Here is a 27919-nt window from a genome sequence, read left to right as displayed (position 1 = left end):
TACTTACAAGACTACAAGGCTGATGGTTACCGTTATAGCCGAAGTATGGGGGAACCCACAGTATAAGGACACCCTTTTCATCCTAACTTAAGATAGCGATTTCATCACTAGTAAAGTTATTGCTAGAGATGTGATTTTAAGATTAACATCGGTCGATATAAATAAGGTGCATTCAAATCTCCCTTTGATCATTGCCTGCGCACAGAGACTAATTATGTTCTTACTTGTGACAGAACAATCAGTTGTGACCCCCATGGAAACCATAAAAAGAAAGAAGGAATAAAAGCTATCCCTTTTGTTCCTTCTTAAAAATCTGTATTAATAAGAGCCAAAAAAGTAGCAAAAGCCACAACAATGACGCCCCGAGAACATCTCCATAACGAGTTTAGCAAGACAGTGAATAAGATGCAGACAAATGTTCCAAGAAGTCAGCGGTAGGTAAAGGATGCCTTTTCTTTGGCCAGAAAAAGCATGATATCCAAAGACACATGTAACATGATTCGATATCTTATGACAGAAACGGATTTTGTTGTGACAGAAACATTTTTTGGGCAAGGAGAAGCAGCCATCACCTGTATATCAGAATTTGCCATCTTAGAGGTTGATTACTTTGTAAAACACGGTATCCCGATAGTATTCTATTATGATACCAAATATAACATTGGAAATTACTGGGTTTCAGCTCTGACATTCCGATATCCTGACTTCGACCATAAGGGGACAACACCTGATTCCAATTGCATTTTTACTTCACACAAATAGATCAGCTGATTCGCATGAAGAGCTGTTTATAGTTCTTATGAAGAAAGCACCAAGCATCAATTCACCCCAAAATTCTTTTGCGAGTGATAGATAAAAGGGTATAGAGGTGGCGTGAAAAAATATTTCCTCATATTCAGGCTGCTCATTGCTGGCTACACTATCGGATCAATGCAAAACATGCACTTCAGAAAATGGGGGCATCTAAAGAAAACATCAAGTTAGTTCAATACGATATTCTTTAGTTGATCAGATAAAAAAGTGAAGAAGAGCATTACATACAAATAACTGACAGGATCGTAACATGGTCAATTCCTGCTTTTATCTAATTTAGAGATAATCTGGAAACTGACATGTTGAAGTAGGATTGTTCCTTCATCGTTTCCCAGATTCCTGATTTTAATCCAGTCTCCGGAAAAACCAACAATACCGCAGAGTAATGCTGTGAGGAAAAGAGTTATACAACAACAGCGAGACATACCAATGGACATATGTATCTTGGGCTTTCTTTGTTTAGACGATGAATATTATACAAACGTGTCTCGTAGATATAAGGGAATAGGATATTATAGACCCCTTGAGAAGTCACAGAACGAAAACAGAGTTCATATCAAGAAGGAAGAACATCCACTTGAATCCAGGAATGAAATATTTCTGCGTCTGGTCCAAGAAGTATATGCATCAGATTTCTTTTGCTTTCAGCAACTAATATCATTGTACATAAAATATTCAGTTTAATTTATTAGTTCTTTCTGATGTTATTCAAAACGAATATAGTTTCACTACAATCATAGGCAGCGTGCTAGCGCTGCCTAAGTAAAGAACAATGTGGGCAAAATGTGTTGTTTTTTGGTTCTCCATACCCGGGCACTTCGTATCGAAGGAGTTGTCGTAGAAACTTTGAAAAGGGCTCATTTGATTGGAAATTGGAGTGGCTAGTGCCCTTTTTAATAGTCGAAAGTAATTGGAGGGCAACTAGCCCCCCCCCCACGCCCATCATTCGCCAGAGCACATCCAATCAAAATTAGCCATTTTGTTCAGCGTAGTTAATTTCCAGATAGAAAATATGTTTTTGAGGAGGACAATCCCCCACTACCCTCAGGGCAAGGGTTTATTTATGCCCTGGGGGCATATAATGTTTTTAAAGAAGGTGTTGTCGTAGAAACTTCAAAAAAGCTCATTCGATTGGAAATTCAAAGGGCTACTGCCCTTTTTAATAGTCGAAAGAGATTGGAGGGCAACTAGCCCCCCCCCCACCCATTATTCCCCAAAAGCATCCAATAAAAATTTTGAGATAACCATTTTGTTGAGCGTAGTTGATTTCCGGATAGAAAACATATTTTTGAGGAGGACACTCCCCCACAACCCTCAGGACAAGGATTATAAGTTATGCCCTGGGGGTATATAAGGTTTTTATTGAAATCCTTGTCGTATAAACTTGAAAAAGGGCTCATTCAATTTGAAATTCAAAGGGCTAGTACCCTTTTTAATAGTGGAAAGTGATTTGAGGGCAACTAATCCCCCTCTCACGCCCACCTTTTCCCCAAACACATCCAATCAACATTTTTAGACACCCATTTTATTCAACGTAGTTAAAACCTTTGAAAATTAGATCTTTAAGGATGAAAAACCCTCCCCCAAAGACCTCAGTTCTTGGGTTTTAAGTTGTACCCTAGGGACACATAAAGTTTCTATTTAAAGCTCTGTTATAGAAAATTCAAAAAGGCTCATCCATTTGGAAATTTAACTGGCCAGTGCCTTTTTTAATAGTTGAAAGTGATTGGATAGTAACTAACGCCCCTCTCACGCCCACCATTTCCCCAAAGACATCAAATTAAAATTTCGAGAAATCCATTTTGTTCAACGTAGTTGAATGTTCTGGAAATTATGTCTTTTAGGATGATAAACCCCTCAGAGCCCTCAGTGCAAGGGTTGTAAGTTATGCCCTGGGGCATATAACGTTTTATTGAAAGCGTTGTCGTATAAACTTCAAAAGGTCTCATTCAATTGGAAATTGGAAGGGCTAGCGCCTTTTTTAATAGTTGAAAGTGATTGGATAGCGACTAACGCCCCTCTCACGCCCACCATTTTCCAAACCATATCCAATCAAAATTTTGAGATATCCATTGTGTTCAACAGAGTTAAAAGTTCTGGAAAATATGTCTTTTAGGGTTATAGCCCCTGCAGAGCCCTCAATGCCCGGGTTTTAAGTTATACCCTGTGTACATATAAGGCGTATATAGAAAGTTGTTGTATAAATCATAGGCAGCGCGATCGCGCTGCCTAAGTAAAGAACGAGGACACTCGAGAACGAGACAAGAAGCGGGACTAAGTAAAGAGGAGGACAGGACACTCCCCCACAGTCCTCAGGGCAAGGGATTTAAGTTATGCCCTAGGGGCATATAAGAACGATGTTGGCACAATGTATTATTTATTAATTTTAACCTTTAAAGCAGGGCACCTCGGATCGAAGAAGTTGTCGTAGAAACTTTGAAAAGGGCTCATTCAATTGGAAATTGGAGTGGCTTGTGCCCTTTTTAATGGTAGAAAGTGATTGGAAGGTGACTGAACACCCCTTCAACGCCCAGCATTTCCCGAAAAACATCCAAACGAAATTTTGAAATACCCATTTTGTTCAGCGTAGTTGATTTCCAGAAAGAAATTATGTTTATGAGGACAGTCTCCAACAGCCCTGAGGGCGAGGGTTGTAAGTTATGCCCTGGGGGCATAACGGTTTTTTATTGAAGGCGTTGTCATAGAAACTTAAAAAAAAACTCATTCGATTGGAAATTTAAAGGGCTAGGGCCCTTTTTAATAGTCAGAAGTGATTGGAGGGCAACTAACCTGCCTCTCACGCTCACCTTTTCCCCAAACACATCTAATCAAAACTTTGAGATAGCCATTTTATTCAACGTAGTTTTAAGTTCTGGAAATTAGTTTTTTTGAGGATGACAACACCCACACAGCCCTCAGGGCAAGAGTTGTAAATTATGCCCATGTGGCATATAAGGTTTTTATATAACGCGTTTTCGTAGAAACTTCAAAAAGGGTTCATTAGATTGGGAATTGAAATGTCTAGTGCTCTTTTTAGTAGTCAAAAGTGATTGGAAAGCAACTAACACCCCTTCCACGCCCACCATTTCGCCAAACACATCCAATAAAGATCTCGAGATAGCCATTTTGTTCCACGCAGTTCAAAGTTCAGGAAATTATACCTTTGAGCAGGACACTCCCCTCACAGTCTTCAGGGCAAGGGTTATAAGTTATTCCTCGGGGTGGAATAACTTCATAGAGGTTTTTATAGAAATCTTTGTCGTAGAAACTTGAAAAAGGGCTCATTCGATTGGAAATTCAAAAGGTTTTTATAGAAATCTTTGTCGTAGAAACTTAAAAAAGGGCTCATTCGATTGGGAATTCAAAGGGCTAGTGCCCTTTTTAATAGTCGAAAGTGATTTGAGGGCAATTAACCCCCTTCTCACGCCCATCTTCTCCCCAAATACATCCAATCAAAATTTTTAGATATCCATTTTATTCAACGTAGTTGAAAGTTTTGGAAATTAGGTCTTTAAGGATGACAACCCCTCCCCCCTCCACAGCCCTCAGGGCAAGGGTTGTAAGTTATGTCCTTGGGGCATATAAGGGTTTTATTGATAGCGTAGAAACTTCAAAGGGCTCATTCAATTGGAAATTGAAAGGGTTAGTGCTTTTTTTGAAAGTTGAAAGTGATTGGAGAGTGACTAACGCCCCTCTCACGCCCACCATTTTCCCAAACACATCCAATCAAAATTTTGCGATATCAATTTTGTTCAAAGTTGAAAGTTCTTGAAATTAGGTCTTTTAGAATGATAACCCCCTCAGAGCCCTCAGTGCACGGGTTGTAAGTTATGCCCTGGGGGCATATAAAGTTTATATAGAAAGTTGCTATAGAAATTTCAAAAAGGCTCATTTGATTGGAAAACGAAATTGCCCTTTTTAATAGTCGAAAGTGAGTGAAGATTAATTAACCCCCCTCTTACGCCCACCATTTCCCCAAAAACATTCCATCAAAGTTTAGAGATAGCCATTTTGTTCAACGCAATTGAAAGTTCTGGAAATTATGTATTTATGGATGACAAACCCCCCAGAGCCCCAAGGGAAAAGGTTGTAAGTTCTGCCCTAGGGGCATATAAGGTTTTTATAGATAGTGTTGTTGTAAAACTTCAAAAGGGACTCATTGAATTTGATGTTGAGAGGGCTAGTACCCTTTGTAATAGTCGAAAGTGATTGGAGGGTAACTAAACCCCTCTCACGCCCACCAGTCCTCCACACACATCCAATCAAAATTTTCAGATAACTATTTTATTCAAAGTAGTAGAAAGTTCAGAAAATTAGGTCTTTGAGAATGACCCCCCCCCCCACCCCAAAGCACTCAGGGCAAGTGTTGTAAGTTATGCCCTGGGGGCATATAAGATTTTTATTGAATGTTTTTTTGTAGAAACTTCAAAAGGCCTCATTTGATTGGAAGTTGAAAGAGCTAGGGCCATTTTTAATAGTTGAAAGTGATTGGAGAACAACTACCACCCCTCTCACGCCCACCATTTTCCCAAACACATCCAATCAAAATTTTGAGATAACCATTTTGTTTAACGCAGTTGAATGTTTTGGAAATTTGGTCTTAAGAGGATGACAACAACCCTAACAGACCTTAAGGTAAGGGCTGTAATTTATGCCCTTGGGGTATATAAGGTGTTTATGGAAAGTGTTGTCGTTTCCAAAAGGGCTCATTCGATTGGAAATTGAAAGGCCTAGTGCCCTTTGTAATAGACGAAAGTGATTGGAAGGTTTGACATTTTTATAGTAAAGATCGATGTGGGTATAATGTATTATTTTTTGTTGTTGTTGTTGTCTAGACCAGGGCACTTGGTATCAAAGGAGTTGCCGTGGATACTTTGAAAAGGGCTTATTCAATTGAAAATGGAAAGGGCTGATGCCCTTTTTAATAGTCGAAAGTGATTGGAAGGCAACTAACCCCCCTTCCACTACCACCCTCCCATTTGCCCATTATGTTTAAAAACTAAGTGTTGCCTTAAGATTAAATCAAAATGCACTGTGATAATGCTAATTCCCAGTAAGGCATCTCAGCAGTATCCCAAGAACGACTGAGGGTATTATGTTCAAACTTTTGGGGCTACTTCTGCCTTTTGCGAATCAGTAAAGTGCAAATTTTGTTCTGGGCTTGGGAAGGCATAGGGGTTTTGCGCCCAATTTATGTTAATTTCTGCTCGTTTTGAGTTTGACTTGGTTAATGATTGTAATTTCTGTTTATTTTGGGTCTCATTTATTTAACGAGGCTGATTTGTGGTAGTTTCACACTTGGTAGATTATTTGATTTTATTTTTGCTCATTTTTTGTCAAATGGAGCTCTTTACTTTTCTTTGAAAAACTTATTTGTTGGAAAAAGTTTTTTTTAATTAATCACTACAAACAAGAGTTTGGATACGGCCCCCTTCCTTAACTGTTAATAAAAACCAAAAGCCTACTGCTTCATTGGCACTTAACTGAAAACGAATTGTGTTACAAATATTTTCTTTTCCAGTTCTTACAACATTAAAAATAAAAATAAAATTAGAGTGAAAGAACTCTTAAACTGATGGATCTTTCAGCGACTAATATCTATATATATCAAATATTCAATTTGATGTGGCTTTTACCTTCAAAGATGGTTCAAGACGCATACGGTTTTCAGTAAAGCGCCAATGACCAGGTAGGTTATAGACTTTTAGAGTGAGGGAAGGAGGCGATAGCTAAACTCTTGTTACTTTTGATTTTTTTCGTTACAAGGAAGATTTGCACATTCATTATAAGTCACTCTTTATAAGATTTATTTATTCATTTACATTTGTATCACCAAAGCAGGAATATATTCTGCTTCGGTTGCCAGCGTTATGCTCTATTCTGCTGAGACTTGGTTGATGACTCAGACATAGACGCTGAAGGTAGATGCCAACCAGACGAAACACCTCCGAAAAATCGAACGCTTCCGATGGTCCGACAGGGTACGAAATTCGGAAATCCTCAGGTCCTTCAAACTCCCACCCCTGTCCGAGCAGCTTGAGTCTCGCTCGCTGCGTTAGTATGGTCATCTGCTCCGTCTGCCTGCCCAAACACCCGCCCGGCTAATCTTCGATTTCGACCCAGCTGCAAACGGCTGGAGGCGTCCTATGGGAAGACCACGCACCAGATGGGTGGACGTCATCCGTGATCGGCTCGCCTCCAGAAACATCAACCCGGCTGAAGTGACAACCCTCGCCCTGAACCGACTACTCTGGAGAAGACTGACGGCGCTCACGACTGGTTCCCTCTACGCTGGCGACGCTGCCGAGCAAGTGCTTTAAGTAAGTAAGTAAGTAATTGTATTGATTGTTTATTTAATTTCTGTTCGTTTTAAGTTTCATTTATGCTTATATAGCAAAATGTTTTTTTTTTCGTTTTAAGCTTGATTTTCGTATTCAGTCCAAGCATTACTCGCTTTAAGATCTATTTATTCATTTCTATTATTACTTGTTGTATGTTATTTGCTATGATTGTTTATTTAATTTCTGTTCGTTTTCGGTTTCATTTATTCTTTAATAGTAATTTCTTGTCGTTTTGAGTTTGAACTTTAACAGGTATTTGTATTTGCTGAGCTTAAGTTTAAAATGGCCTTTACTTTTCTTTGAATAGCTTATTTTTCGGGAAATTTTTTTTTTAATTAATTTTTGTTCGTTTTTGATTTCAAAAAGTTTCTAGTTTTAAAAATTTCTTTTTTCAAAATCAAACTTTAAAAAAAAAAATGAAATCTTCATCGAAGTATAAAAACTGGTATCAAAGTAACAATATCAAAATGACAAAAGTTTTCCCCCTTTGAAATGAGCCCCCTTTGAAGTTTATACAACGAACCCATCTTCTATGTGAAGTGCGTCTATGAAAAAAATAAATGGAGCGTGGGCGGAGGTTAGCTGCCCTCTGTTATTTGTTTACTCTTAAAAGTGAATTACAACTTTCCATTTCCAATCAAATGAGCCCTCTATGAAGTTTATACGAACATCCCTTCCATAACAACCATATATGCCCCCAGGGCAAAACTTACAACACCTACCCTCGGGCCCTGGGGGGCTGTGTCGACACCAGAGTTTTTCTTATCTGACCTTTGAATTATTTGTAAATGAAATGGCTATTTTTAAAATTCTATCGGATAGTTTTTAGGAAAAAAGGGTGTGTGGGCGGGCTAGTTGCCCTCGGATATCTTTTGACTCTTAAAAAGTGAACTAGAACTATCAATTTCCATCGAATGAGCCATCTCTGAAGTTTATACAAGCATCCCTTTTATAAGAACCATGCACACCCCCAGGACAACACTTACAACGCTTACCCTCTGGTCCCTGGGATGTTGTGTTGACACCGGAGTTTTTGTTATCTAATTTTTGAACAATTCTTAAAAAACTGGCTATCTCAAAATTTGTAGCGGATGGGTTTCGGAAGAAAGGGCATGGGGGGCTAGTTGCCCTTAAATCTCTTGACTCTTAAAAACTGAACTAGAACTTTCAATTTCCAATCAAATGAGCCCTCTGTGAAGTTTATACGAGCATCCCTTTCATAAGAACCATACGTGCCCTTGGGGCATAACTTAGAACGCCTTCTCCCCGGCCCTGGGGGGTTGTATTGACACCGGAGTTTTTCTTATCAAACCTTTGAACTATTTTTTTTTTTTTTTTAATGTCTACCTCAAAATTTTCATCGGATGGGTTTGGAAAAATTTTCAATTTCCAGTCAAATGAGCCCTCTCTAAAGTTTATACGAGTATCCCTTTCATAAGAACCATTTATGCCCAAGGGCATAGCTAAAAACGCCTGCCCCGGGCCCTGGGGTGTTGTGTCGACACCTGAGTTTTTGTTATCTGACTTTTGAACAATTTTTAACTTAATGGCTATATCAAAATTTTATCGGATACATTCGAAAAAAAATCGGCGGGGGCGGGGGAGGGTAGTTGCCCTCCAATCTCTTTTTACCCTAAAATACAGTACTAGAACTTTCAGTTTCCAATCAAATTAGCCCTCTCTGAAGTTTTTACGAGCATCCCTTCCATAAGAGCCAAACGTTCACCCAGGGTATAACTTACAAGGCTTGCCTTCGGGCCCTGGGGGGCTGTGTCGACCCCGGAGTTTTCGTTATATAGTCTTTGAACTATTGTTAAAAACGGTTATCTCAAAGTTCTTATCAAATGGATTAGAGAAAAAAAGGGCGTGGAGGGGGGGGGAGCTAGGTGCCATCCAATATCTTTTGACTCTTAAAAAGTGAACTAGAACTTTCAATTTCCAATAAAATTAGCCCTCTTTGAAGTTTATACGAGCATCCCTTCCATAAGAACCATATATAACCCCCGGGCATAACTTACAACGCCTGCCTCCAGGTCCTGGGGGGTTGTGTCGACACCGCAGATTTTGTTATATAATTTTGTAACTATTTTCTACAAAATAGCTATCTTAAAATTTTTATCAGATGCATTTTGGAAAAATGGGCGGGGGGGGGGCTGGCTACCCTCCAATATCTTTTGACGCTTAAAAAGTGAACTAGAACTTTCAATTTTCAGTAAAATGAGCCCTCTCTGAAATTTATACGAGCATTCCTTCCATAAGAACTATATTCCCCCAGGGCATAACTTATAACCATCGCCCTGAAGACCTTGGGGGGGAGTATCATGCTCAAAGATATAATTTCCAGAACTTTCAACTACGTTGAACAAAATGACTATTTCAAAATGTTGATTGGATGTGTTTGGGGAAATGGTGGGCTTGGAAGGGGTGTTAGTTGTTTTCCAATCACTTTCGACTATTAAAAAGGGCACTGGCCTTTTCAATTTACAATCGAATGAGCTCTTTTTGAAGTTTTTACAACAACGCTTTCTATAAAAACCTTACAAACCCCAAGGACATAACTTACAACACTTGCACCGAATACTGTGGGGTGGTTGTTATCCTCAAAGACCTATTGTACAGAATTTTTAACTACGTTGAACAAATTGCGTATCTCAAAATTTTGATTGACTGTGTTTGGGGAAAAGTTGGGCATGAGAGGGGGGTTAGTTGCCCTCCAATTACTTTCGACTATTAAAAAGGGCATTAGCCCTTTGAATTTCCAATCGAATGAGCCCTTTTGAAGTTTCTACGACAAAGCTTTCTATAAGAAGCTTATATACCCCTAGGGCATAACTTACAACCCTTGCCCTGAGGGCTGTGGGGGGTTTTTTTGCTTAAAAAAATAATTTCTACGTGGAAATCAACTACGTAGAACAAAATGGTTGTCCCAAAATTTTGATTGGATGTGTTTCGGGAAATAGTGGGCGTGGAAGGGTGTTCGTTGCCTTCCAATCACTTTTGACGCTTACAAAGGGCACTAGAACCCTCGATTTCCAATTGAATGAGCCCCCTTTGAAGTTTTTACGACGACCCCTTCCATATGAAGTTCCTGTGGGAAAAAAGTTATAATAAATAAATAAATAATAAAACACTGGAGCCGTATGGCCTTTACTATAGGCATTTATTGCGTTGCCTCTGATAACGACTTAAAAAAAATTAACTTGCACTTTTAAAGTCGGTGATAGGAAAATGCAGTACATAGATCACGAATATTGACTCATTTCTGTATTTTGACCATCCCTGAGACGTTTGCCGCCCCTCCCCTGCACGCACACACACGTGCGAGATAAAGTGTGCATTAACAGACGTTGGATATTACACAGAGTCGGACCCACACAGAGAAAATTACACTTCCTATCCCCAAATGCTAGAAAAAAGTCGTGTCCTAGTATCTTGTATATCCCCCACCTCATGCAATCCTGATTAAATCAATCGTTTTGCTCACATCTCAAAATTGTCACGCATCTGTAATGCTCTTCAACGCTCTCGGTGAAAAATCATTCAACGGATGCGGTGATGCGCAAGAACAAGCTGACCCTTTTGCCGACATTCGAGTTTGAAAGAACGTATAAGCAGTACACTTAGTGATCAATTTTGGCTTCTAGCTCACTTTTTAGTTATATTCAAGATCCCAGGTAGCTTTTGCCAAACTTTTGCCAAACATTTTATTGTCAATAAATACTGCTTCTCTACTAGAATGATTAAGATGTGCTGAAGATAACCGCAACTTTATAATAATACTTATGGTATGACAAGAATGTCTTGTGAAGCTGTCAAAAGCATCTGAAGAGACTGGCGTTATTCATACTTTGAAGCAATCAGCCTCTAATGCACGTGAAACCCGGTTCTACATCGGGGAGGTTCGGGTTGAACCGGACACAAGCAACTAATACAAAGAGTCTGGTATTTCAAGGCAGCAGAGGGACTGCAAAGACAAACAAATAGTTATTGGCTTTGTTGAGCAGTCGTCTCCTTTCGAGGGTGATCTGCTATCGCTTCGGATCCTTGTTACTGGCATGACTGCTGCAGAAAACGTGAACGCCGACAAAGCAGTGGAAGTCGAGAAGAAGATTCTTGACGGAAGTAGTATAAAATTAATACGTCCGAGCGGACACAGAGCTGTTGACCGCCTCGTTTGTTTAGGTTTTATCATTGGTTCGTCGCTTCACCGCACCCGATCCCTTCTTCTAGACCATCTCGTGTGATGTAAATCTGCTTCTTATGCATCGATTGCTGCAGCAAAAGTTTGATTCAACTGCCTACTGTTAGCTAGCCTTTTCAATGCTGTATCCCTCCCTCACATCTTGTATATTGCTCCGTTCTGGAAGATGTTTGCTAGAACTTATTGTCTGAAAGTACGGTCTATTTTGTTTCGGTTCACCAAGTATTTGCTTCGGCTACCGCCGTGGCATCGCAATTATCCATTGTTTGGAAAGTATGGATTTGCTGACCCTGAACTTGCAATCTCTATATTAATTAATAAGCGTAACCGAAGGCTTAGTTCTTCACACTCATAGAATGATTGGTACCCCGTTTTAGTTTAATAGCATTTAAGTTATTTGTGTTTATTGCGGAGTTTTTTTTTGTTTTTTATATGTATGAATATGTTGATGTTATATGTGTGAATTTGCTTCGCTTGATTTTGTTCTTATTTGGTCCTGGGTTTTCCTTCGTTTTGATTTTGTTCTTATTCTTATTTTATCCTTGATCTATATAGAATTTGGTCTTCTCATTTGATTTTTATTGGTTTTGTTAATATTTGTCTCAAACTATTGTTTCCTTTTCTTAAGTTTTTTTTTCATATTTTGCTTCGCCGTTTTCAAGTTTTGAAGACACGTTTTCAATTAATAAATAAATAAGTATAGCAAAAGACAAACACTGCCATAACTCTAAGCTATCCGTTAGTATGAATACTGGTAAAATTTTTCAATTTTGAACAGTTCATATTATTAGTTAATTGACGTACCTACAAAATCATCTTTTTACAAAGACCAATTAGGTGATCCTGTTATATTTATCCTTTTAGTTGATTTTTGGCATATCAGTGGAACCCTTATTTTCTTTAGATTCAAAAATAACCATTTTTTACTATTTAATTTTTACATAGTCCCAGTAGTATATATTCGTTCAATAGACCTACTGGACATAACGGTTCCACCCTTTTGATTTTTGTACTGCTAAACGATCAGATGTATATAAAGTGGGTCTTACAACCGTTCCACTGGGCTCGTCTGTAAACAAGAAAAGTTTCTGCTTGTTTCTTTTTACGATTCAATGTTGCAACAAAGGAGATAATTTATGCAACGACAAAATCCTAATAACCGTTTTTAGATTTCAAGTACGAATAGACTTATGGAGGAGCCAGGGGCAAAATACGTTCTGATTTTTATGAAACGTTTTCGCCTTCCATGGTACTTTCAAGTAGGCTATAATGCAAGGGCAGCTTTTGCTTAAGCTTGACAGCTCAAAAAGCGGTTTTTCAGGATTGTAGTCACCCAATCCCAACTAGCCTAGCAGTGGCGTAGTTTCGTCAAAATCCTGGGAGAGGCAAAGTTGGAGCCAATTTTTCCGAATCAAGTGAAATGACAGTGAAAACTGAAAAATGTGTCATATGTTACCATAAAGGCCAAGATATACTAAATAAAACTGACCTGTTTCTCTGGATACTTGAATTTCACAGACTTGTCTTAATTTTGACAAGATTTTTTGCAAAAACTAAGTTTCAGCGGGGGGGGAGGGGGTAAATTGAGGTCTGGAGGGGGCAATTGCCCCCTACCTTATAGTGAATTACGCCCTTGTAGCCTAGCGTAATCCAAAATTCTGATGAAGATTAGATACCTGCTGTTGGTGTTTAGGAGAGACATACTCTAATCAAAAGGATTTTGTATAATTAGACATTACCCAATTACTTTAGTTTCGCCCTAATGGTCATGGTTGCCAGAATAGCCCGGTTTTGTCTGCAGAAAATGCCAGTTTGATTTGTTAAAATTTCTGTAAATTTCGATGCTAATTTTTATTATATTAATTGAAAATATTTAGGAATAATTGGGTTTGCTCTAGTGTGACCTTGGTGCTCTTTTGCACTAGAACGCTCGTTTTGCAAAAACATAGCGGAACTTCTCCGAAAGTGATGCATTTTATGGCCGTAACACTAATGCATTGGAGTTGCATTCGAAGTAATCTAATGTAAATTTTAGTGTAATTTTCAATATGTAGAATTTTGTCAGGACCCTCACATGACAAGAATCGCAAGATCCTTACAAAAAAAACAAGTAGTAGTAGCCATGATCCTCTTCACATTTTAGATAGCCAGTTATCTTATATTAATGTCGTTTCATGACTTCAAATCGCTGTCATAAGGTAATATCTGTTTTTTTTTTTGAAGAACTATCACATGCCGATATGGACCGCAATTGCACTTTGAGCCAGCTTTCAAAATTAAAAAAGAAATAATAACTTTTAGAAAAACAATTTAGATAATATAACATCAAGGATGTAACCATTGATTTAAAAGAAATTAAGTATCAATGTTAAATAGGATAAAAATATATAAAACAACAACTATGTATAAAATACAAAAACGCTCTTACGAAGTTTGACAAGTACATGTAAAAGTAAGTGAGAAAAGAGGTAGAGATGGCGAGAATCGGTAAATTAATGGGAAGGGTTGTTAGTCTTTTCAATTAGTTACCAGACGAATATCATTTTATGTCTTAAGGGGAATCAATATGTGGGAGACAAAACAGGCACAGGCTTCAACGCACAATGAAAAGGGGTGGAATCTGTGGGTGAACTTTCATTTTGGGAAAATATCTTTGTTGCGAGGGTTTTGCACTATTGCAAACGCTGTTTAAAATGCGATTCGTCACTTATTGTTTCTTTGAAAAATCAGTAATGAATAAAATATGCATTGTTGTATTTTTCTGCTGCCAATAAGTAAGCAAAAACAGGATGAAGAAAGAATTAATTATGAAATTAGTAATATCTGTCTTTTGTCAGTTATTCGCTAATAAATAAAAAGGCCTTTATCGACGGTACTTTTTAATTGGTCATATGAATCATTTTTTGACACCGTCGTGAGATTTTAAATTTTCCTGGTCATTTATTTGTACTATAAAAAGAAGCTTTAGTTAAACAAGTGTTGCGCCTGATGTTTCATTCCGGGTTGCTCTCGAATGTCTAGAAGCCTAAAGTTGAATAAGGAGCTAAGATTAAAGGCTCTATAAACCTCTCTTTTGTATAAGTTTGTAGGAGCAAGTCGGTTATTCATATACAATAATTCCGTGGCGTTTTTCAAAAAGGGCCTAAGTCCACTTTTTATGAAAATGAGTTAAGCATATGGGGTCCAAAGACCTCGAAGAGATCTATTGCTTGTCTATTCGAAATGGGCATCTTTAATTTTGACCCAAATACAAATTGTGCCAAAATTCGTAAGTCCAAATTCGTGAAAAAATATTACGCTTAAAGAAAAACAAAAATATTCCCATAAAACAGGCAGTCAAGCTCAATCTTTTGGTTCAGAAAATTTAAAAAAAACGAGTATTTTTTCTTTAAACATTTTCTCTTCATTTTTATTCAAAGTTTACTTTCCTTTGAATCCAGATTTTGAAAACATGATTTTAATTACTTTGGCATAATCTTAAAATAATAATATGTTTTTTTCCAAGTTTAAGAGACATTTTACAAGCCTGTTAAGACCCAATAAGTTTGTAATCTTTCATCTATAAACGATTTTATTTCTCCTTGCTTTTACGCTACAGTCAAGATAATAGGCAGGCAGGCACCATTTTAGTTAACAATCGCTTCCGGCTTCCAATAGTCAGGCAAAAACAACTATCTATTTATCAAGTATTACTAATTGAAAATGAAAAGTTAGCAAAAAAAAAAAATTAGACTCTTAATGATCTGGAATCAACTTTGATATCAATAGATGTATCAAAAAATTAGCTTATTGTGCTGATTCCAAATATATAATATTTTTTAAGTATAGTGTTACCCATTAGTAGGCCTGGGAAAATTTGCCAAATTTTTTAAAAAGGGGAAAAACACCCCATAAAAGTCAAAGAATTTTAATGGAAATCATGCCATCAGAATCAGCGTATCCGAGAACCCCACTGTAGAGGTTCCAAGCTCCTATATATAAAAATGAAACTTTATAGTGTTTGCCAGAAGAAGCATCACGGATTCGTGTTTATTTTTTGTTGCTGCTTTTTCCAGGGGTAATCATATCGAACCAATGGTACTAGAATTTTGCAAGAAGGCTCGTTCAAACGAAAATTAAAAGATCTAGTGTTCTTTTTAAGTGATCAAAAATTGGAGGACAACTAGCCCCCGTCCCACGTCCATTTTTCCTGAAAGTCGTCTGATCAAAATTTTGAGATAGCCATTTTACTCAGTATTATTGAAAGGTACAATAGATATGTCTTTGGAGATGGCATGATTCCTCAGAGCCACCAGAGAAAGGGCCGCAAGTTATGAAATTTACCCATTGTTTACATATAATATTTGTTATAGGTAAGTATACCAACATTTCCCAAGGGAGGAATGAGATCTACTGGGGATGGATTTTCTATGGGGAGAATTTCACATTGGTATGGAAGTTTCTGGGGGTGAAATTTTCAGGGGAAACTTTACATGGGGAGAATTTACCAGAATTTATATACATAATGTTTGTTATTTGTCTTTTTTCTCGTTGTTGATCTCATTATACATGTAAAGACACTTTAAGGGAACTTTCAGGGGGAAGTTTTTCAGCGGAGTGGGAATTCTCTTGGGGTCCTTTTTTTTGGGGGGGGGAGGTGTTTTCCACGGGAGAAGTTTTCATGGGGGAATTATCAGCAGGAGAAATTCTCCATGGAAAATTTCTAGGGGATAAACTTTCCAGGGGGGGGGGGTATTTTCCAAACAGGGATATTCCCCAATGACCTTAAAAAGGATCAGAAATAAATGAATACAAGTCTTTCTTCAAACAAAAGTGTAGAAAGGAGTATTTTTCAGGTAGAATCGTAGGCGAAAAATTTTCTTGGAAGGATTTGCAGCAGAGATGGAATTGTCCGGGGGTAATTTCCTGGCGGAAGAGTTTTAAATGGGATGAACTTTATATAGAGGAATTTTTCGTCGGGAAATTTTCCACAGAGGGGGTGGATTTCCTGGGATTATCTGAAAAACGATCAGAAATAAATACAAAAACTAGTTTCTTCTACCAAAAGTAAGGAGTGACATTGAAACTTAAAACGTACAGATATTATTCCGTATATGACGGGGGCTACTCCTCTTTCAATACCCCTTTCTCTACGCTGATGTTCGACCTTTTGTCTAATTCTTTAAAGAACGATTTTTGAAACACAAGGGCCGTGCCACCCTTGCAGTAAGCCCCCCTCCACCCTTCGTGGAGAGGGGTGGAGCCAACCCCCTCCACACATGCATTTTTTTCCCTAGATGTATCCAACAGAATTTTGAGATAGAAAGTTTGATAAAAAATGGTCCAAAGAACATATAACAATGCCCTCAGCGTTTACACAACCCGTAAGAGCCCTGGGACAAGGGTTGTAAGCTATGCCCCGGGGCATATAAGGTTTTATGGAATGGGTAGTCATATAAAATTCAGATGGGGCTCATTTGATTGAAGTTTAGTGCCCTTTATAAGAGTTAAGAGTGATTTGAGGGCACCCCCCCCCCCCGCGCGCCTATCAGTTCCAAAAACTAGCATCCAATCAGAACTTATAGACATCTATTTTGTTCAGCATTGTTCAGATATCCAGAAATTATGCCTTAGGGGATGTCACCCCCCTAATTGAAGGGCGACCCAGCTTACCTAGCGCTCCGCAACGTCGCTTGACTCCTGGATTTTACCTTATGACATGCGCAAGAAATACTCTGATTGGCAAAAAGCTACCAAAAGAAGTGAAAATGCTGACCCTCATGCCGACCATACCTGTCAAGCGGAACTCTTGTAGGAAGATGAGCCTTAAGCTCCCACAATTAGTTTTGAACTGTTTACAAGTTTTTATGACTTTTGTGCTTTCACACTAGTTCATTTTTTATGGATGAACTAAATAAATCTTTTTCGTTTTCATTATATTCGATGTTAACTGACCACCTTGAAAGAGGTTATAAGTCGTAAAAAAAACTAGTTTCTGAGATTTAAAGATGGACATATTATAGACAAAATATGGACATAATTTGGCTGACATATTTTTGGACACATTTTTGGATGCTCAAGGGGCATATTCCTTGACCAAAAAGTTGGCAACCCTAGGCAAGACTCGGCTTAGCGCGAGAAATAGCGTTAAATGATATGAGGAAAGGATGAAATGAATCCAGCACAGGATCCAGGAAAAGAGTATTTATAGGATTACCTACTATAAAACATCACTGACCAATTTGAAGACACCTGAGCTCCTAAGATAGATAATATCGCCAATTTAATATCAAGTTTATTTATTTGAGAGGTTAGTAAAGTTACCTCAAGCCATTGTAGCCTACAATTTTTATTAGGCCTAGTTCAAAACTAGCCTAGATCAGGTTTGACCTGGCCTAATTATCATTATATAAGTTTTGCGTAGGCCTAATTGTAATTGGACAATGTCACCCGATTTTTTGCACAAAGAAACAAGATCATTATGTACTAACCATGACCTAGCCTAAACATGGGCGCCCATAAGCTGAATTCCAGGGGGGGGCAAACTTTGCCTAATTGCTACTTTTAATGCTATATAATAGAAATCTCCGAACAAAAATATAAAAATAAGACAGCATCATTCAGCCCGGGGGGGGGGGGCAAGAGCCCCCCCCCCCCCAATGGGCGCCCAAGAGCCTAAATGCAAACAGCCCCAGCCATGTGTACCCCTGCTATGTTGCCTAGAGGGTAAATTTTTTGTTTTTCATATTATTGATTTAGCCTACCACTCAATGCCTTTTTTATGCTCTTTCCAAATATAATAGGCTAGCCTAATCATTTTTGTTGGAAATAAATTTAAATGAATATTTCTAAAGATCGTCAAAGGTCAGGACCCTCTAGAGAGAGAAGGAGTAGAGGTAGGTGCTTCAAAATACCTTCCCAGGCCATACTTTAGCCTGTAGAACCATCCCTGAAAGTTTCATTTTCCTAACTTAACTCCTTTCCAGGATATCCAAAAGTAGCTAAAGTAGAATTTTACCCAATGTTCTGTTCTTTAATCAGCATAAAAATCAAAAAACAACTGACCCCAATACAATTTATACATCACCTGGAAGCTCTGTCACTGCTTGTTTTCATACACTTTGAACTGTATACTAAAAGTACTTTTGCTGCTTTTATGAATATATGAAATTACTTTTCCAACATGCACACAACATGCCAAAACAGTTTTCCAACACATACTTTAATTCACATACTCCAACATGTCAACTAGAAGATCAACATTAAAAACAAATGGTTTTCTGACAGGGATCAGACCAGCTCCATTACATTAAAGCCTTCAGACACATGTATTGAAAACAAATGAAAGTATAATATCAAAAAGTAAAAAATGTAAAAAAGAAACAGTATTAACTAATAAAATATAACTTCTTCTCTTCTAAGCATATATGGCAGTAAAACTTTGTTCTTTTTTAGGCTAATTTAACCACCCATAAAATGTAAATTACTATGTGTAAACAATGGGCAAAATTTATAACTTAGACCTTTCCTCTTGGGCTTGAGGGGGTGGGTCATGTTACCTCCAAAGGCATAGTTATTGGGCCTTTCAACTATGCTGCACACAATGTTTATTGGATGATTTTGGAAAAAAGACCTGGGAGGGGGCTGTGTTGCCCTCCAGTCTTTTTGGTCACTTAAAAAGGGCACTAGAATATTTAATTTCTGCTTGTTTGAGCCCTCTCATGATATTCTTGGGAATAGATCCAGGGAATTTAGATCCAGATCCAAGGGGGATTCTTGGGAATTTGCCAGAAAAAAGATCCATGATCTTTCTTCTGGCAAAAAAAAGAACAAACAAATATTACCTTAAATCATGCTTGCCAGCTATAGGATGATCCTGTATTTGCTGGTCACTGAAGATTGTGTGCTGACTGATCAGGTGAGTCCCAAAATAATAATCAGTGCTTGTTGCACTATTCCTTGTCAACTGAAGATTTGAGTGACTCAATACTGACAGAAGATACTGTTTCCTGGTCTAATGTGCTCCATAGATTCACCACCCAATTAGAAAAGAATTTGCTACGTAACCTTGAGTTGGCACACTTCTTGAAAAGTTTTTGATCATGTCCTCTTGTCCTTGAAGAGAGATCTGGTTGAAAAACATTTGAGATAAGTTCTTTATGGTTGAGCAGCTTGAATGCCATAATCATATCCCCTCTCTTTTGGCAATAAGTTGGTGAGAGTAAATTTAGTTTTTCAAGCCAGGAAGGATAGGGAATGTTGTAGAAACCTCAGATGCATTTGTACACCTCTGAATGGATTCTAGAGTTTCTTGGCCAGATTTATTAATTGTGTTGGCAATGCACTTGCTAAACTCTAATTTAGGTCGAATTATACCTTTATAGAGCTTTGAAACAGCTGAGGGTGAACGACTACTGACATTTCTCTTAAATATACTGAGAGTCTGACTAGCCTTTGCTGCCACAGTCTGGACATGCAAACTGAACTTTAGCTGTTCATCAACTAATAGACCCAGATAATGTTCAGCATGACTACTGACAATAGGTTGGCTTGTTTTGTCCATTGACTCAATTGAGTACTGGTGTCTTGAATTTTTATTAACAAAGTGGATAACCTTGCATTTCTAAACATTAAACTTCAACTTTCAAGTCCTTGCCCAGCAAGTACATGTGTCCAAGTCTACTTGAATGGTTTCTATTTTTCCTGAACTTGCAACTGAACCAATTTCCTTTGAATCATCTGCATAAAAGAATATTTTATTTTTGATGTTACATGGTGTCTCATTAATGGAAATTTCCATTATCCATTTCCCCCATTGGATTGTCCATTATCCCCAAAGACTTTAACTGCTTGTTTTTGTTACTAAGGAAAAGCATCACCCAGTCAATAGTTTCTGTATTAATACCAATAGCTTCAAGCTTAATATGCAGTTGCCTGTGGCACACCTTATCAAATGCTTTAGCAAAGTCCAGCAAAATCATGTCAACTGGAAAACCCTCTTCTATAAGTTTGGTGACATATTGGACCACTGCTTAGGACCCCACAGAGGACTAACTATCATCACTGAAGCTGGCAGACACAGGATTCATCCTATTGCTAGCAAGTGTGATTAAAGGTAATTTATATGCATCAATAAGGTTGGTCTCAACTGATCTAGCAGCTGGCATGGGGACAACAGCTTATTTTGAGTCAGATGTTAAATTACTTCAGGGTTGACTATGCTTTCAAGTATTTTTTTCCATAGCAGAGGTGATACTGATTGGTCTGTAGTTAACTGCCTCATCTCTGTTACCACCTTTGTGCACTGGGGTAATATGTGCTAACTTCTATTCTGCAGGTATACACTTTAAATCTAAAGACTTCTGGAAAAGCTGGGTAAAAGGAAGAGACAGTTCACCATGTGCTTCTTTGAGAAGTTGAGGGGAAATGCCATTTGGTCCATGGGCATAGGGAGGGGGGGCAGCTGCCCCCCTAGACCTTCAAATTTACATTAGATATGGCTGAAAAAGCAGTTGGTTGGAAAAGCAGTTGATGAAAGACCCTCCATCACACTCTCGACTGCCCCCCCCCCCCTAGACAATATGCTGCCTACACCCATGATCTGGTCCAACTGATTCATTTGGATTCAGATTTTTAAAATGGGTTTCAAGGTTAACTCTATTGATAGTAATTGGTGGCATTACACTTATGATGTCATATTTGGGGGGATCTGGGAGCAGAGCACTGTCAATATGTGTGAAGATAGAGGCAAATTGATCACTAAGGGAATTTGCTATTTCTTGGGGATGATCAATTTTACAGCCATTATGTGCCAGCTGCCAGCTGGGTAACTGAATGTCTTTCAGTCTTTTTATCTGAGGCATAATTCCAAATTTTGTATTTATGATTTGATTTAGCTGGTGCAGCTATTGCCTCATACTGCTCAGAAATCTTTCTAGAGTTATTTCTCACCTGGTTGCATGCTTGTTTTTTTTTTTTTTTTGTAATGATATGCATTAATCACATCCTGTGAATGCATCCACCAGAACTTTTTTGTTTCTTGTTCCTGGCCATTTTCAGTTTCTTTGGCATAAATGGGGGGGGGGGGGTGGGTTGGGTTTGTGTATCTATTTTGTAGATGAATGTCTATTGACAACATCAAGCAATAAACTCTTTGTGGCATGCCATGAATCATCTACACTCATTACATCTATGAAGGACCAATGACATTCTGCTAGTTCTCTTTGGATTAGACTATAATCAGTATACACATACACACGTTTTCTAAATAACAATCTTTTCAGGTATAGTCTAAACATACAGATATGATAATATGGTCACTTGCACCAAGTGGTAGTGAAGGTGCTTCACTCAGGACTGACTCATGGTCACTAACTAGAACAAGATCAAGCAATGAAGGCATTTGGCTATCCCTGTATCTAGTTGGGAAATTTACAGTCTGGTACAAAGAATGTTTTTTTTTACATTGAAGGAAAGGCATAACAAAGTCACTTGTGGAATGACCAACTATCTATCCATTGAACTAACAGGAGGTTAAAATCACCAACCAAAATCACACTCCTGCACATCTTGGTATTCACTGCTATTGAATTAGTTAAAGCTAGGAGGGAATCTTCAATGATGGGGAAACTAGGGCTTCTATAAATGCAACTAATTCTTAAAGGCTCACAAGACAGGTCAACAGTTATCCACACTTGTTCTATATATGGTTAATAATCAGAATTAATGTCAATGTTTCCTACCTTAATTGATTTCCTTGCATAAAAGGATATTCCTCTTCTGTCCTGTTTGCTTAGGTTGGAGTAAAATTTATATCCAGGTGGGTTGGTGCTTTTTTTTTATTTATTTATGCTGGTTGGTGCTGCACATTTAATTTCCTGCAATTTTGAGGTTAAACAGTAAACATTACTAAAAAAAACAATTTGCAATGCACTATTTTTTCCTTGCGCTATGAGTACTAGCACTAGACAATTCATCATTGTCATATATTGGTATCAAAATTCCATTTTTTACCATTTCAGTTACTATTGAGCCTAGTGTGCAAGACATAAGTTATCACACAGTAAATTACCACTGGGTAACTTACCCAGCAATGGTAAGTTTTAGCTCAAACTTACTGGTAAGTTTCGTAAGTGGTAAGTTTAAGTTTTTGATGGACAAAAATGTTCTCAATTGAAACAAATCCACCCCTAAGAAAGCCACTTCACTAAATCTATTATAAAAAAAATTTATTCATCAGATTCAATGCATGAGTAATACCCATTTGAGCTTATGCTGATATTACTCTGTTGGACTACCTCTTTATCATTTCCTGCCTGAGTTAAAGAAAAAAAGGGATATGCAATGAGTTCGGTTTGTAGTCAGTTCGTATAAATAAGACATTCATAGCAGAAGCCAATTTAATTTAGTGAGTTTTTTACTTTTTACTCAAATTTTTTGACAGGCTATCTTTAACTATAGAAGAAATAATCAGTGAATTATATATCCAGCTATAATGTGGGTAGTAAGGCCGGTAATAAAAATATTCCTGTCCAATGCTTCTAATCTAGCATTGCAATGGTGACACAACAGCAACTAGTGCCCAAACATAAATTTTTCCCATCATCCTGCTAGATTTTTAATTAGGGAAGTAGGAGTTAGGAAAGTAGGAAATAAACAAATAAAATGATTCAAAAATAATATTTTTTTCTTATCAATCTGTCAGAGAAGAGAGAATATTTTCTTTTAAATTCAGGAGTATTTTAAAAATACCACTTATGTGGTAAGTTACCAAAGTTACTGGTAACTTATTTGGTAAGAGGAAGTTTCAAAACTTACTAGTAAATCCTGCACATTAAGTGAGCTGCATTGCTCCTTACTTACAGTTTCTTACCACAAAATGTTTGAAAAGTTTTAAGGAAACTTTTCCTCAAAGATGGCAAATGGCAAAAATTTTGCCTAGAAAAATGGCAAAGAAACAGCACATGTGAAATTTTTTTTTAATGTGAAAGATTACTGAAACTTCAAAGATACTTGGAAAAGAAAAAATGATAAAATTTGAGGCAGAGCCTTATTATTATCAATATCCTGAACAAAACTAAATCAAATAATATTTTCTTTTATTTGTTTTACAAACTGTAAGCTATGGCCACAATTCAAGAGAAAAGGCTCCAAACCAATTTTACAACATCATCATCCATCCAGTTTTTGTTTAGGTTAAAAAAAGCAACTATGTTTGGAAATAGGTTTGCTGGGACTCAAAAAGTGACACTGTATGCTGTCAGGTTGAGGGTTATTTAAAACTGCACTATTCCTCAAAACTGAACAAAATTTCATCGAATTATTAATAATAATTAGGTTTCTTTAAAATAATTCAAAATCCTTGCAAAATTCCTAGATTGGCAAAATTTAGGCTGTGCTTTGTGCCAATAGCTGCATCAAACTGAGCTAGAAACACTGTGGAATGGTTTGCATGGGGAAGAAAAGGACAAAAAACTGCCATTTCAAAAGAAAATCTGTGAGGTGGAAATTGTTGTATTAATGTTTTTTCTTTGGGGGGGGGGGTTATTGAGTGGGTATAACTGGTTTAGTACCCTAGTCTCTGCTGAGATAAGATATGATTTATTTTAGAAAGTAACTATCACAAGCTCAGCTTGACCAAATTCATTTTTGATGTCAAAACAGTTTAACATAAAAAAATGTTTAAAAACAATGAAATGCATAAAATTGGCAAAAGAATGCACCACCATTTTACCTGAATTATAAAAAAAGAAACAAACATATCATTAAAAAAATATTCATATATAAATACATATATAGGCCATAATTGTAAGATAAAATTTAAACAAATAAAACTAGTAAATTAAAAAAGGTCAACAAAAGCATAAATAGGAAGAGAAAAGCAAATACATATAAATAACATGCGGTACATTAGTTGGATCTTTGGTTTATTAGGCTAATCCTGTAATATAAGATATAGAAGATTTTTTTAATCTTGATGTCAGGCTGTGAATGGGTGACAAGATAGGAACAGGTTGCAAGCTGTCTAGGTGGGTAGTGTCTTTTTTGAAAAAATATTTTCTGTGTGAGGGTTTGATATTGCATTTTTGAAAAACTTTGGCACAACTTAAATCCCTTACATTCAAGTGTTTCTTAACTTCTTTTTTTTTAGAAGGAAAGAGTATAAAACTCTAGCTTCTTTGAAAATTATTCTTGGAAAACTTTTTAGGTAAGAAAGAGATATCCAATTTGACTAGGAAAAAGATGATATTTGACTAGGAAAAAGACAATTGCTGGAGACACTTTTTAATCTTTTTTTTTTGAAAAAAAGTTTAATATTTGTCATTTAGATTTTTACATAAGGCAGTAATTTTTCCATCAAGATTTTTGTGAATTGAAAATATTAGATCAATCTTTGGTATTCAGCCCTATGCCAAAAGCAAGAAGGCCAGAAATGTCAAGGTGGCAGCAAGAGCCATAGGCTATTGAAAAAAAAAATGGTCTGGCTAGTAATAAAAACAGTAATTGCAAAAGTGTTAAAAGGACATGGTAGTACTTTCAGCCTGATATTGAGCCATAGGATTCTGACAAAAAAATGTTTTACTTAAATTTCAAGTTTTCAATCTCTTTTTCATTGGCTTTTGTTTTTGAAAACCCACCTCTTACTTATACTTGTTGCATATTCAAGTTGCATCCAGGCTCATTGTGGTGCCCATCAGTCAACAACATGTCTCCTTCCAAAGGTTTTCCTTGAGGGTGGCAGGCTTTGCAATCTGCAGTCAGTGATTACCCTAATGACAGCCATATTTTCTGAACCCTCTTATTGGCTCCAGATCAAACTTGACTATTGTGAGCCATGTCTTCTTTTGGCCTTCTGTTCTCTTCTTAAACCCAGTAGTGGTTGACATTTTAGGCATCTTTTGCTTTTATGGTCATGTGGTCTGTGCATTGTGTGGCCAAACCATCTCAATCTCCTCTGCTTGACAATATTGGAGACAAGTGGATGATCCCAACATATCCTGATTTCATTGTTCAGAATTCTATCTGAAAGGTAGATTCCCAGGACATAATACAGGTATTTGTGGTGGAATGTATTCAAGATCAATGCTTTGGGTGCTTTCAGTGACCTTGCTTCACATCCATAGAGGAGAACAAAGAAAACCAGAGCTTCATACATTCAGCTTTGTCTGTGCTGGAATTTTGCTCTATGTCCAGAGAGGAAACCCAATTCTTATTGTTTCAGTAGGATTCTAAGTGATATAAAAGTTTTTTCCCAAAATTTAAGAAACATATTTACAGATTTTTAAAACCTTATAAATTGGGATTGAACAAAGGTATGCTGCTCAAATCACTTCTCTTGCACCTTATTTTAGGAAAAAATTTATTTTGCAAGGTTTTACTTTTATAATGCAAAGATTATTAAATATCAATGCCTTGTAGAAAGAGTAATGATGGGTGCTTCAAATATCTTCCCATGAGATCATTAAGGCTTTGGATATGTGCAGGAGAGTTTTCTTTACATAACTCACTACTTTCCAAAATAGCAAAAAGTCCCTAAATCAGAATTATACCCAACTGTGACCAATCTCCCTCAGTTGCACCAATTCACAAAGGATGTAGAAGAGTGGTCAAATGTATTTTCCAAAACCTAGGGGGGAATAGAGGCTTTTTTTCAAAACAGAAATACCAAAAAGGGTATTTTCAATAGAAATATCAGAAAACAATTTTTCCAAAATCAAGGAAGGAATGCCCCATTCCTGCAATTGGCCTCCCTTATTGAATATTCCTCCTGGCTATACAGCCTACAAAACTTCAGAATAAAATAATATATTACTAAATATCTTATTTTACAATATATAAGAAGTTTTTATCAATCAGATTTCCATGGCTCCTTGCAATTTAGGCATACTTCATATTCTTCAACTATTTTAAATAATACATTTATCCAATTATTCACAGTAATATGTTAATAGAGTAGGGGGTAGAATAGCCTCAAGTAAAAAAGATGAGGTAATTTTTCTACAAATAAAAAACCATAAGTAACTATGCTATCATAGGCAGTGCAATAGTGCTGCCTAAGTAAAGAACAATGTTGGCACAAAGTATTATTTTTTTTCAGACCAGGGCACTTTGTATCAAAGGAGTTGTTATAGAAACTTTGAAAAGGGCTCATTCGATTGGAAAATGGAATGGCTAGTGCCCTTTTTAATAGTCGAAAGTGACTGGAAGGCAAATAATGCCCCTTCCACACCCACCATTTCCCCAAACACATCCAATCAAAATTTTTGAGATAGCTATTTTATTCAGCATAGTTGATTTCCAGATAGAATTTATGTTTTTGAGGATGACACTCCCCCCACAGCCCTCAGGGCAAGGGTTGTAAGTTATGCCCTGGGGGTATATAAGGTTTTTATAGAAAGCTTTGTTGCATAAACTTCAAAAAGGGCTCATTCGATTGTAAATTCAAAGGGCTAGTGCCCTTTTTAATAATATAAAGTGATTGGAGGGCAACTAGCCCCCTCTCACGCCCACCTTTTCCCCAAAAACATCCAATCAAAATTTTGAGATAGCCATTTTGTTCAACGTAGTTGAAAGTTCTGGAAATTAGGTATTTAAGGATGACACCCCCCCCACAGCCCTCAGGGCAATGGTTGTAAGTTATGCCCTGGGGACATATAAGGTTTTATAGAAAGCCTTGTTGTAGAAACTTCAAAAAGGACTCATTTGATTGGAAATTGAAATGGCTAGTGCTATTTTTAATAGTCAAAAGTAATTGAAGGGCAACTAACCCCCCTTCCATGCCCCCCATTTCTCCAAACACATCTGATCAAAATTTTGAGATAGACATTTTGTTCAACATAGTTGTAAGGTCCAGAAATTATATCTTTGAGGATGACACTCTCCCCACAGCCCTCAGGGCAAGGGCTGTAAGTTATGCCCTGGTGGCATATAAGGTTTTTATTGAAAGCTCTGTCATAAAAACTTGAAAAAGGGCTCATTTGATTGGAAATTCAAAGGGGTAGTACACTTTTTAATAGTTGAAAGTAAATGGACGACAACTAACCCCCCTCTCAAACACATCCAATAAAAATTTTTAAATAGCTATTTTGTTCAACGTAGTTAAAAGTTTTGGAAATTAGGTCTTTGAGGATGATAACCCCCATAGATCCCTCAGGGCAAGGGTTGTAATTTATGCCCCGGGGGCATATAAGGTTTTTATAGAAAGCAATGTTATAAAAACTTCAAAAAGGACTCATTTGATTGTAAATTGAAAAACCTAGTGCCCTTTTTAATAGTTGAAGTAATTGAAGGGCAACTAACCCCCATCTCAAGCCCACCATTTCCCCAAACACATGCAATCAACATTTTAGGATAGCCATTTTGTTCAATGTAGTTAAAAGTTCTGGAAATTAGGTCTCTGAGGATGCAATCCCCCTCAGAGCCCTCAGGGCGAGGGTTGTAAGTTATGCCCTGGGGGCATATAGGGTTTTTATAGATAGTGATGTTGTAAAAACTTCAAAAAGAGCTCATTTGATTGGAAATTGAAAGGGCTAGTCCCTTTTTAATAGTCAAAAGTGATTGAAGAGCAAGTACCCCCCTCTCATGC

At 37.3% G+C, this 27919-nt stretch overlaps 1 protein-coding gene across 1 annotated transcript in view; it reads left to right on the top strand.

The window, feature by feature from the left end:
• Nucleotides 1–17440: 17440 nt before the first annotated feature.
• LOC148949231 (zinc transporter 7-A-like) overlaps nucleotides 17441–27919 on the top strand; it is a 30438-nt gene continuing 19959 nt past the window's right edge. The window contains 1 exon segment of the mRNA XM_089093281.1: nucleotides 17441–17644. The gene's annotated coding sequence lies outside the window, so the exon portion shown is untranslated.

The sequence above is a fragment of the Artemia sp. Qi Xiang Cuo genome, chromosome 8 (genome assembly GCF_049724085.1).
Source record: "Artemia sp. Qi Xiang Cuo chromosome 8, ASM4972408v1, whole genome shotgun sequence".
Taxonomy (NCBI): domain Eukaryota; kingdom Metazoa; phylum Arthropoda; class Branchiopoda; order Anostraca; family Artemiidae; genus Artemia; species Artemia sp. Qi Xiang Cuo.
This window is presented reverse-complemented; position numbering and strand designations above follow the sequence as displayed.